Consider the following 14,149-nt stretch of genomic DNA (forward strand, 5'->3'; position numbering starts at 1 on the left):
TCCCATGACGCTGCAGGGCATTGCTCGCGAATGGTTTAATAAACTCCCATCAGGAAGCATATCCGGGTTCATGGATCTGCGGACAAAGTTCTTGCTGCAATATCAGAATCAGAGGCCACGTAAACGCACTCATATCGAATGTCATGATATTGTGCAGAAATCCAAGGAATCTTTGGGTGAATTTCTCACAAGATATACTAATGAGTGTCTGCGTATACCAGATCTTAAGCCAGAGCAGCAGATTTTCGGACTCATACATGGTATAAACTCAGAGCGTCACCCAACGTTGGTCAAGCGTTTACGCCATACGGTGCCAACAACTTATACTGAAGCACTTAAAGAATGCCATAATTATATGCGGAGTGGCGACGACAACGATATTCCCACCGCCAGCTCGCGCAATGAAAGGAAAGACAATGATGATCTATCGCGTGATCATAATCGTGGAAGTAACTCTCGCAGAAGGTATCCTAGCGGTGGTCCTATCAGAAATGATAAAGGGAAATCAAGTGGAAATTATCGAAACAGTAACCAGCGCGGCATCAATCATCAGAACTATGCGCTGCTGAAAAGTTTGTCTAAAACACCAAAAGAAATTTTGGCAAACGAACCAGTGTGCGCGACCTTTGCGGTTCCAACTCCGCTTACAGAATTTGGTAAGCAGGATAAAACAAAGTATTGTGAATTCCATGATGATTACGGTTATGACACTAATCGATGTAAAAACTTGATGGAACGAGTGCTTGAGGCACTGCGCGCTGGTAAATTGGATCACCTAAAACCACCTAAGAAGGATAAGGGAAAAGCCGCAGAGGAGGGGTCGAAGGCTAAAACTTTCGCATGGCAAAAAGTTGATAAAACAAAAAACGCGACTAAACCATTAATATGGTCGACGCCGAGAAAGCTAGCCAGCGGAGAAAGTACAATGATCACCAGGATGGGGAGCTTCTCCCAATCACTTTCCCTCCTGTCATGTCAATCGACACAATTAATGAGCCCATTGTCAGAAAGTGTCGCATCCCTAATTGAGGAATACAGATTAAGCGCATGCATATTGACACGGGGAGTGGCGTCAATATTATGTATGAGCATTGCTATCGTTTCCTTCCTGCTGAAGTTAAAGCACAGTTACGCCAGCCTGATATCACGTTATCGGGGTTCAGCGAAGAAAGCTCATGGCCGTTAGGCCGTATATAGCTAATCATAGAGCTTGCAGATGATAGGGATCCGCAGTTGGTCAGACATGAGATAGTTGACTTTTATGTGGTTCGTTCAACTTCGCGGTACAATGCGCTTCTTGGGAGAAATTTCATATGACGTTTTAACATTATACCAGCGGTGTTGCATAGCTTGATTAAGTTTCCTACGAAGGGAGGGGTTGCCACAATTGCGTCACATCAAACAACCGAGTTGTGTGGTTCAGTTGTGCCTGTAAACATTCCCAGCATGGGAGAACAACTTGTAAGCAGTGCGGTCATAGCTAATCGATTGCATCCAAACAAGCGTATCAAAATCAGCGCAGGCTTGTCAGCTGAAACCAAGGCTAAGTTACATGGAATATTATCCGCAAACGCAGATGTTTTTGCATGGCAAGAATCAGACATGACTGGGGTTCCGCGTGATATTGCGGAACATAAGTTGAATGTTAATCCATCACTCACACCCGTTAGACAAAAGAAGCGACATATGGCTCTTGAACACAGTGATTGGTTATGCGCAGAAGTAGATAACCTTGTCAAAGCAAACATTCTGCGGGAAGTGCGGTATCAGACATGGGTCGCTAATCCTGTGTTGGTGAAAAGGGCCGACGGTAATTGGCGGATGTGTGTTGATTTTAAAGACATTAATAAAGCGTGTCCCAAGGACAACTGCCCTCTCCCGAAGATAGACTGGAAGGTGGAATCGTTGTCAGGTTTCCGGTACAAGTGTTTTCTAGATGCATACAAGGGTTATCACCAAATCTTAATGGCTGCGGAAGATGAGGACAAAACTGCTTTTCATACGCCGCAAGGTATTTATTGTTATACGAAGATGCCCTTCTGATTAAAGAACGCAGGCGCGACCTATCAGCGCGTAATTGACGCAGAATTCAAGCACCAAATCGGCAGAAATCTTGAAGCATATGTCGATGACTTGGTGATTAAAAGTAACACCGAAGAAGAAATGTTCGCGGATATCCTAGAAACATTTGCGTCTCTACGCAGGATCAACATGAAGCTTAACCCGCTCAAATGTAGTTTTGGGGAAGAGGAAGGCAAGTTTCTAGGTCATGTGGTGACAGCGCGGGGAATCAAGGAAAATCCCAAAAAGATTGAATCCATTGATAGTTTGCCATCTCCGAAGACAAAGAAAGACGTACAGAGTCTAACTGGGAAGCTTGCGGCGATCACGCTATTTTTTTCGAAGGCCGCAGAGCGACAATTGCCATTCTTCAATACTTTGAAGAATTGTTTAAAGAAAAAAGACTTCGTATGGACTCATGAGGCAGAATCAGCCTTTCAGGAGATGAAGAAGGTGCTCGCTGAATTACCAACACTCACCGCGCCGGTATCAGGAGAAACGCTTATGCTGTACCTTGCGGCATCGAAAGAGGCTATCAGCTCAGTTCTTATCGCAGATCGCGGAAAGGTAATCCACTTTTATTTACCTGCACTATTTATTTCGTAGGAAAATAACGCTGAGGTTTTCTCAGACGCAAATGCCGGTCTACTTCGTAAGCAAGACGCTGACATCAAGCGAAGTAAACTATTCACCAATAGAAAAGCTAGTGTATGCGCTAGTCCACACGTCTGCGCCGGTACTTTCAAGCACATCTAATTGTGGTTCTAACTGATCAACCGATCAAGCAGGTTGGTAAATGCCTAATTTGCAGCAATGTCCGGGACTACCGCATTGACTAACACAATCGTTTTTCTTTCAGGTGTTATATAAGCCTGAGATTTCTGGGCGAATGGCTAAATGGGCAGTAGAGTTAGGGGAACATGAAATAAATTTTTCTTCGTGAAGTGCAGTTAAAGGTCAAATACTTGCGGATTACCTAGCAGAGTTACCTGCGGATGTTGAGGCTTCGGCAGAACATCAGGATGCGCCTGTACCACCTTTGTCACCATGGGAGTTATACACCGATGGTGCCTGCAGTGCAGCTGGCGCGGGTGCAGATGTAATTTTAACTGGCCCAGATGGCGAAGAGCATACATACGCACTGCGGTTTAATTTTGCTGTTACGGACAACGAAGCAGAATATGAGGCTTTGTTAGCAGGTATGCGTATTGCGCATAAATTAAATGTTAAAATTCTGCACGCTTATGTGGATTCAAAGCTGGTATGCAGTCAAGTCAGCAGAGAATTCGAAGCACATGACATAGCCATGCAGCAATATTTATCACTTGTTCATAACCTCACAGACCAGTTTGAGACTTTTCAAATCTCCCACGTAATGCTGGGGCAAAATAAGAAGGCAGATGCGCTTAGCAAATTGGATGCTTTAGCCTTCAATCAGCTGGGGAAGAAAGTTCTTATAGAAGAATTGCATGCGAAATCCATTGTTATGATGCCTTTAGTGGCACCTGTTGAGGAATCCAGCTCAACGTGGATGACACCTATCATTGCTTTTCTGCGGGATGGCACCTCACCTGCGGATGCTGTTGATGCAAACAAAGTCCGTACTAAGGCACCATTATATGCCCTTGAGGGTGATGTCCTACATTGAAAAAATTATTTAGGACCACATTTGAGGTGCATTGGCCCAAAAGAGGCAGAGGAGGTTATACGCGAGGTGCATGAGGGCGCATGCGCTCTTCATTCGGGGCACAGGTCTATTGTGTCAAAAATTATGCGGCTAGGTTATTATTGGCCCACCATGTACGCAGATACCGCGCGCATAGTTAAGTAATGTGAATCTTGCCAAATACATGCACCTATCAGTAGAGCACCTGCGCATCCAATGATCCCAGTCTCATCACCATAGCCATTCTGCAAATGGGCAATCGACATAGTCGGACCATTTCCAAAAGGCCGAGGTAATATCATTTATTTTATACCATATGCTACTTACATCAATATCTTACGCATACTCTGTACACACAGGAAACATCAAATTCTTGATTGTTGCAATCGACTATTTCACTAAGTGGGTCGAAGCGCGACCGCTGGCAACAATTTCAGGAAAGAGAGTGCGAAATTCTGTATGGGAAGACATTGTTTGTCGATTCAACATACCAAATGAAATCATTAGTGATAACGGTACACAGTTTGCAGGGGATCCATTTCGCAGTTGGTGCGCGGAGCTTAATATTAAGCAAACTTTTACTTCCGTTGCGCATCCGCAGGCGAATGGCCAGTGTGAAGTCACCAACCGGGATATAGTAGCTGGAATCAAAGGTAGGTTGGGTCATGGTCGCGTTGGTTGGGTGGACGAACTACCAAAACAACACCCAAAGCAAGCACTGGTGAGACTCCGTTTAGTTTGGTCTATGGGTTAGAAACTGTTGTACCCGCAGAGATTGGGGTACCAACGTTCAGCATACAGAATTTCGATGAGCAGAATAACTCAGAGACTTTGTGGGAAAATCTTAATCTGCTTGAAGAACGCAGACTCTCTGCGGCGGTGAACGAAGCCAATAATAAGCAGAAAATTGCAAAGTACTACAATCAGCGTGTGCGTTCGCGCTCTTATAACTGCGGGGACTTAGTTTGGCATCAGAATGATGCAAGTCATGCGGAGGATACTGGGAAATTGGGCCCCCGTTGAGAAGGTCCATACAAGGTAGCAAAAGCAAGCAACACCGGGGCATACCATCTCGAGACATTAGATGGAAAACCTGTGAAACGCACTTGGCACGCGACGTTGTTGAAAAGATGTTATATGTAGCTGGATGGACCTGATCACTCCAATTTATCTTAGCAAATTATTTTTTCTATGTATTTTCCGTCTGTTTGGATGTGTCACGGTTGTAATCATGATTAATGCCAATTAAATTTTTACTCGCGCATACTTTTGTTGTGTATTTCTTTCTTTTTTGTATGCGGTTCCTGCCTACTTAAAGGGTGTCCTCTAGCCCCCGTGCGACAGAAGCCTGTTTGGTTACAAGGCTAGACATTAACGACAGGCGAAGGGAATTAGCTTTCCCCTAGCCAAGCGCCACACAGACTAGATGGCTGCCAAGTCGACTTAAAAATACAAGCATTGGTTTACTTGTGCGTAATTACTCTCTTATTGGTTTGCTTGAGGAACTCTTAAGCATAAAAGCATTGGTTTGTTTTTTGGTTGCGTTGCTTACCATACAGCTAAAGTGCACCTCTAGCACATGACAAAGCAATAACGCCGTAGCTTTTGAGTCTAAACTATTAAAAGGTAGAATTGCTGAAGTATTGGTTTATTTTATGCAGTACCTGCGTATGCACATGAGTTTTGGTTAGCTATGCGCTTAGGCATGTGGTTCACCCTTTGTTTTGATTCGCGATATATAAACAATTAACACACAACGCATGCATAACACAAAATATATATAACTGAGTTATTAGAAATTATAATTGTTTCAACTGCCTGCCCAACACAGGACTTGGGGTTCAAAAATTGTAATTACAATTGCCTGTCTAAGCATAGGACTTACGGCGCATAACATTAACGTGTTCAAATTAAAAATCTCCCTTGAGAAACCCATCAATTGGCATATTGGGATCCGCAGTGAAAGCGTCTATTAAGGGGATCGGGATGGACTGGATGGCCTGCTCCGCTTCTAGGAGCGCCTCAGCTGTACCCTCTTTCAAATTTTTTCGCACAACTTTAAGGTACGGTAGTGTGAGGTCGCAGCCTTTGATCACCTCAAGCATCACCTTGTTGCAGTCATGCTCTTTCACTGCATCGATGTAGGCGTTGAACTTTTCGGTAACGGACCCCGAGTCCATTACCTTTTGCGCGATGACAGGAAGGGAGGTGCGAAGCTTTGACAAGTCTGCCTCTGCCAGCTCGCGGCCAGTCACCGCATCGTCCATCTCCCTGCACACCCTTTCCAGTTCCAATCGCAGGCGCTCTGTCTCTCCCTTAGCCTGGTCAACCGCCCCCACCAGCTCACGGTTCTTCTTCCTTTCCTCAATTAGCGTGGTTTTTGTCTCCGCCGCAGTAGCCTCCGCAGCCTTACGCGCTTCTTTCGTGTCATGCTTATCTTTCTTAACCTGATTGACAACAGCTTACAGCAACCCAAGCTCTGTTTCTTTGCGCACGGCCACCTGGTATAGATTGGTGGCACGACGTGCTTGATCTGCGTACATACCAAAAACCACGAGGCCGTTTTGAATGAAGGCATTGTGCGCTTGGTGGAAGGGTAGTGCTGCTAATTGATTTCGAAACTCAGTTGGAAAAATCTGTTGTAGAAAGGCGGATTGCTCTGCGGCATTTTCAGCAGAGGACTGGGTGAGCTGCGCCAGATTTGCCAAACGGAAGCTACCGTGTGGTGGGATTGGTGTGGAATCGGAGTCAAGGTGTATCGCCCTGTCCCTGGACGTGGCGGTAGCCTCAAGGTCCGGATTTGCCTGCGGCGGCGTCTGATGCGTTGTCTCAATATGCTCTGCAAATCAGTAACTTGTTAGCACATGAAGTTAATTGTGCAGTGTTTACGCAAGAAAAGAAATGCTTACTGGTGGTAGGAGGAGGTAGATCTGCGGATGCTGGATCGACTGCGACAAAGTTGTCATTCCGCATGTCCTCCTTTTGTTTAGGAGTAACTTCTTCTTCTTCTGCTTAGTTTGGGGAGCTTCGATTGCCTTACACTTATTAACCGAGGTTGCGAGAGCAGACACCTCGTTCTCCCCAGTCTTCTCCTACTCAAGAGGTTCATTAATATTTTGCTTGCGGAAAGAGATAGCCACAATCTCCTTCACGGTGAGCACTTTCTTCATCTTCATCTCTGCAAACATATGCGCAATATTAGAACATGTATGTATACGCTAGTGGTTATATATTCATATGCATTTATGCTATTCCTACCCTTGCCATTCGGAGCGATTATGGCTGCACGCATGTTCTCCCATGGCCAGTGCGCGGATATCTTTCCCAACCGCAGCATAACATTCCCATATGACCGGTGCACAAGCTGTGCATTAGCACACTCCACTAATAACTTCGTTTCCTCATCATCAAGGACGGGGGTTTTGTTCACATCCTTAGCCATGCTTTCGCACCATACAAGTGTTTGCGGAAAGGTGGCTACCACAACAGATTGGTCAATAAAAAGAAAGTTTCTTTCCAGTGACCCGCATTCGATTTGGGGGTTTTTGTAAAGTTCTGACGGGTGAAGAAAGTAAACCACGACTTATGATGATTGGCTAGGCGGTATAAATGACAGAATACCTTAACTAATGGTACCTTGTTTAGTGCAACACACCACATCTCAAACAACACTATTTTTCCTATTGCGTAAGGGTGTAATTGCCCTAATCCTACGCCGAAATGATCTAGAACGCCTAAAAAGAAGTTAGAAGGTGGCACCCTAAAATTGCCATTCTTAAACGCATGCTCATATATGGCTACCTTGTTCTCCGGCGGTTTGTGGGCACGTTGATTAGACTGGGGAGGCACCGGATTGTACTGTGCTAACGGTGGGTACTGTTTAACTAAAGAATCTATATGCTGTTGCTCTATTACCGATACTACGTTATCTACATAAGTCTCGTTAGCCTTAGTCATTTTCTATAAGTAATCGGAGAACAACTAACGTTTAGAAGTTGGCCGGAATGTTTGGATTTTGATCGGAATAAAAATTGGCAGCGTATTGGAGAAGCTTGTGGCATAAAAATGGAAATGTGGGTGAAACGGGCCTATTTATAGTGAAACTTGGGGGTCATGGGGTGAAACGGCTTTAATCGTGGCTGTACACGTGTAACGCAATCAACGATTGATATTTTTTGCACGCGCGTGGGTGTCAGTTAGATGTGCCCTGTGTTGAGCGCGTGGCTCACACGCGCCTGCCAACTGCCACTTTACGTCTTGTCATCCGAATGGGCTTCTGCGACAGTGACAGGCATTTAATTACCTCGAGACGCACGCGAAAAATTTAATGCTAGCCGTTTTCTTGTTTTTCTTTTGCTTAATAGTTTGATATCATATGTCTTGGGTCATATAACATCAAACTGGGGGGACATAATGATACCGCAACCCGCATGCGCATTCCATCCGTATGCGGGCACTCGATAGCATGCGAATGCGTGTACCTTGTATGCGGTATGCAGCATGCGGTTATGTATCGAATGCCTTTGTTCCCGGTACGGCAGTTACTTGGTCATCAAGTCAATATCTTTTCCATAATTATATCCGTGATTCGGGGGAGTTAGTTATGGACGAGATTATCATTATCTTGGATGGTTCTATAATTAGGGTTTGCCTATATATAAACCCTAATTATCATTCTAGGAAGATCACGTAACCACCACCTACTATACATCCTACGTAGCAAGCTAACATCATTCATCTTTCCAAGGTTTACAGGTTAGTCTTTTATTCGCTAGCACCTACAACCTTGCTTGGGGCCTTCTGATCAACGACCGTTATCGAAGGTGGACTTAATCACTTGGCCACCCCGCCGACATCATCTTTTCGGCCAGGGTTATTCACGGTAGCTGGACCGGAGAGCCATGTTCTAAGATCCTTAAACCCCCCCGTTATATATATATACATATATATATATATACACATATATATATATACATATATATATATATACATATATATATATATATATATATCAATAAAATAATAATATAAAAAATTTTCAAACAAAATATAATAATATAATAATATAAATATAATATAATAATATAATAAAGTAATAATATAATAATAATTTAAAAAAACGTGTGAATTCATTTTGTCAATTTCTACCGACAGTTTTCACGGACCGGTATTTCGTACTCTGTTACTAATAATTGACGGGTAAAAATACGGATAAAAATTCTACTTTTTATACTTGAATATATATATATATATATATATATATATATATATATATATATATATATATATATATATATATATATATCTATTTTGGTTTTAAGCTTTATAAAATTAGTTATAAAAAGGTTCGTTTATAAAGTTTGTACACGTAATATGTGCTTTCCTAGTTTTGACTGGACAAAGATATATAATATAATATTAATTTAAATATAATAATATAATAATATTAAAATAAAATATAATAATATAATAATAAATTTTGAATTTATTTCAATATAATAATATTGAAATAAAATATAATAATATAATAATAAATGTTTTAAAAAGTTGTATTTATCAAATACATTAGAGGTATATTATGTAACTTATTTCTATCAAGTCGCTTTCATGTGAATAGTAAATTAATTAATTTCTTTCATTTACTATTCATATGAATAGTAATTGAATTAATTTCGATTTAACTATTTAAGTTACATTGTTGTACGTTGTGCTTTACAGATTGTACATCTTTGATTTAATTGCATTTTTCTTATAAATTAAGAAAAATTACATCATAAAAATAAAACGATTAAATACGTAAAAGATTTAATTTGAAAATTCCGTCATTCAATAGTAAATTTTTATCATTTCATATATAAATATTATTCGCATGTTTACGTGTATATATATATATATATATATATATATATATACATACACACAATTATATAATTATCATAAGTTATGACGTTCGTGAATCGTCGGACAAACAAGGTGGTCAACCATTATATAAAACTCATTTACAAAAGTTGTAAAACTTGTCAAAATGCATTGCTTATCATGACGAAAATATTAAATCATATAGAGAATTGATTTAAATAAGTCGAAATTTTCTGGGTCATCACAGTACCTACCCGTTAAAAGAAATTTTGTCCCAAAATTTGACAGAGATCGTCATGGTTGACAACAAGAATATTTTCATGAAGAATATGAGTTGAAAAAAAATAGAGTTTTATCATTGGTGATTAATATGGATAAAACAATTTAATTATGTGAAGAGTACGAGTGAAGCTATTGCAAAAGAGTGGAATGAAGAAAATAAGGATTCGTCTTATCTTTCGACGTAGTAACGATTGATTTCTGGAATTCAAGGGATTCAAAGAAGATCTTCATAATAAGATTTGATTCTTCGGTAATTAAGGATATTATGATCCTCTTTGATTATATGCAAAAATCTGTCTCGATTGATCTGTCTGATATTTCACTATAAATCAACCTCCTTCGTTTCCTTATTTCTACACCTCCCATCTTCTATACTTTCTTTCTTAATTCATACTTCCAAAACATTCGTCAATATGCTCAATTCAATCCTGATCCTTGATATGTTTTTGACTATTGCAACAATCATCCTTCTTTTCCAACTCCCACCGGAGGAATCTGTTTACTTATACTTCGCTCTTGGGGTGGTAGTTTTTATAATCCTTCCCTGCATCTGTCTTTCCATAATTATTGACATCCACGGTTAATGATCTCTCCTATTTGCTGCGATTTATACTCCTATATATATTTCGAAGCTCTATACTTTTGTTTTCTCTTCTCGACTTTAAGCACAGCAAGTAATGGTCCAGAATTCGTATGTATGGAGTTTCGAATGAACATAACTAATGTTCTAAGAAAGAAATTGTAATAACACGATCTTGATTGGTTAAATTACCAGAAGTTACGGAAAAGATAGAACTATCAAGAAAATATGTTCTTGATATGTTTAGAGATTAGGTAAAATGTAAGAGTCATGTAACATGGCACAAGATGACGGTATGGTCTGTGAATTGTCATGTTCCATTAGAAACTCAGCATGACTTACTTTAATATAATCACGTTGATCAAGTGTCATTATATTATACTAACTCATGCTTCAATTTCCAACACTACTTCAAAAATATTAGAAACTAAAACAATTTCCTTTATGATGTAATACTGATATTGCGAGGAAATAAATGATTTCAGATAAGAATAGTTATGAAAATATTTTAAGAAATATCAAGGATATTTGTAATGAAATATATGATGATATCTAGAATTTCTAACATCGATGGATGATGAAGAATATTTGTCCGTAAGGGTTTAGAGTTAGAAGCAAGGTATTTGTTAATGACTTCAGCAGATACTGAATCATTTGGATTCTTTGAAGGCAAGTTTAGTCTTTGTGATTTGTCCACAGCCTCCTTCCTGGTTTGCTCAATCCGTTTTCCAGTTCCAAACCTTCTCTTTTTCTGAGCTTTTCCAACACATTATTCTTTATCATCAAACTTTTAGCTGTTAAGGTCCTTTACAGTTTTTGCTGCTTCATCAGCATTTTCCAAAAATTTGGAGAACTAATTCGTAGTTTGGGGTACTTTTCAGAATTTCAGAATGGAAGATCATAATTCTAAGAGATAAATGTTATATGTACATATATAACTGTTGATGTAGAAACGCTACGAGATTCGAAATACTGATTGCTGATTATCAATAATTGGTATGGCAATTCTCGTTATAAGATGCGGACGAACACATAATGGAGTTTCGATAAATATAATGATTTTTTTCGAAAAGTCAAAGATCAACAAAGTTGTTGGAAAGTTTACTGCTAATATGGTGGGATATAAACGGTTCCCCGGTAACAATGACATACAGGTCAACATATATATTAAGGTTATAATAAGGCTAATCTGAATGAAAATTCAAAATTGATTTTGCTGGAGGTGTGAAAAAATTGGCTACCTTGGAGAGGGATTGTATAGTTATTTTTCGATAATAACAACGCCAATGGATCATAGATTCGTGTTAAACTTCTACTCAAATTCCAAGAGTTTTCCAGGTGCATGATTATATGCATAAGTTCTTCTTTTCATAGATAACGTGTTATTGGATCATCCTCTCGGTTGTTTCTTAATTGAGGTGTTTTCAAGAATCATGAAGGGTTTGAACGCAGATTGTAATCGTCAACATACATATGATGTTCTAGAATTTTGAATGATACAAATATTTTTCTGGGTTCTATGAATAGAAGTGATGTTCTAGCACAGTTTTGAAGTCAAAGTATAGCTTTGAAAGATGTAGGGATCTAAGAGTGATGTTTTCTGTTAAATCTTGACTTGGATTCTGATTTGTCAAAATCAGAATATGTAATCAAATTTAGATGAGAATGGTTGTTTTGATTTCTATGAAAGAATGTGTATCGTTGTGAAAGTAGTGAGTATAGATATCGATTATTAAATAATTGAAGAATGTACAGTGTAACATATTAATTGTGAACTTATATATTTCCCGAGTATTACCTACCCGTTAAAAATTTCACAAATAATATTGTGTGCCAAGATTTTCATTACAGTCTTTATGAAAATATATGTATGTATATTTTCTTCAAATGTAATACAGATTTAATGAGTTAATATCATATTAAGCTCATTTGATTTTCGGTTGAAACTAGAAATGAATAATCTCTAAAACTTTAGAAATTACGTAATCTTCGCGGATTATTATGAATTAATACTTCATTATTCACTTTTATTGATATTTCCTCGGTGAATGATGTTGGTGTTCGTGAAATTCTTGTGAGTTTCGCAAGATACGAATGATGTTGTCTAGAAAGTTTTGAGTACATCGAAGATGAAAGTGTAAAATCAAACATATATTTGAATAATACACTTGATTATAGTTAACGATTGTTAAGTCATTAACGAAAGATGTACATCATAGCATATTAGTAACATGAATTAACCGAGTAGTATCCACCCTTGAGAATTCACAAGTAATAGCTTAGTACGTAAAGATTTATTATGATTTAAAAATTCATATATATATATATATATATATATATATATATATATATATATATATAATATACATATAATTTCTTCAGAGAAAATGAGTTAATACTTCATAACTCGTTGATATAATATACGCGTTGTTGATTTGTGATGATGTTGGTGATTATGGAACTGGCGGAGCTTGTGATGTTATAGGTACTGCTGGTGCTGCTGATGCTGACGGTACCGACATGCTGGTGATGCTAACGGTACTGTTGATGCTGTTGGTGCTTGTGATGCCTGCAAGTTGTGCATCATTTTCTCCAAAGCCACTACTCGAGCGCGAAGCTCGTTGACTTTTTCTATTACACCGGGATGATTGGCGGTTCGGACGAGCAGATGAATAAGATCTAGAATTTGAGATAGTATATAATCGTGATGAGATACTCTGGAAATGAGAGAAAAAATGGTGTTTCGGACTGGTTCACCGGTAAGTGCTTCTGGTTCTTCGCCAAGAGGGCAATGTGGTGGATGGAAGGGATCACCTTCTTCTTGTCTCCAATGATTAAGTAGACTACGAACCCATCCCCAATTCATCTAGAATTGATGATGACTGATTGGTTGATCCATTCCGGTTACACTGCTTTCGGAGCTCGAGTGGAAATTCATATCGGAATAGCTGTCGGAATCTAAGGAATTTGAACTAGATACGGGATCCATCTTGTGTAATCAGGGAAATGATTTTTGATATGAAATAGATTATAGGATTTAGATTGGTATTCTTCAATATATAATTTACATGTGTATATATAATACCAAAATTCCATAAAACACGGAGGAATCTTCGGAAGATATCAGGCAAAGTTTACAGTAACAGATATGCTAAGATATGAATTTGTCTGTACACTATCTATGCAATAAATGCAGAAAAACGTGTCTAGACTTAAGAATGATAAGCAAGTAATTTCTGACAAGAAATGATAAGCAAAACTCGGTAAAAACAGATACGATCATAGTCCAGACTCACTAATGCATCCTAACAATTACCAGTTAAACACACTAATGTAAATTCTGGTTTCCTATTACCTCAAGCTCGGATACTAACTATAACAACCCGTCAAAATCGCTATTGACGCGGTACGTTAGTCATTGATTTCATAGTGAGGTTTTGACCTCTGTATGATACGTTTTGTAAACATTGCATTCTTTTGAAAAGGCACACCATAAATGAATATATAAATCCAAGGTATTCGACATCTGATAATTTCTGCGTATAGATAATCACCGTAAATAATAATTTACAATACTACATCCGTCGACAATACAGTCAAAATAAGTTACATGGTGATGATTTTGTGAATGCAAAGTTTTCTCGAATAAAGCATGTATGACTCCATGCACATAGCTTGTATAATGTATAAGCAAACAGCGG

Source organism: Rutidosis leptorrhynchoides, chromosome 6 (assembly GCF_046630445.1).
Source record: "Rutidosis leptorrhynchoides isolate AG116_Rl617_1_P2 chromosome 6, CSIRO_AGI_Rlap_v1, whole genome shotgun sequence".
Classification (NCBI taxonomy): domain Eukaryota; kingdom Viridiplantae; phylum Streptophyta; class Magnoliopsida; order Asterales; family Asteraceae; genus Rutidosis; species Rutidosis leptorrhynchoides.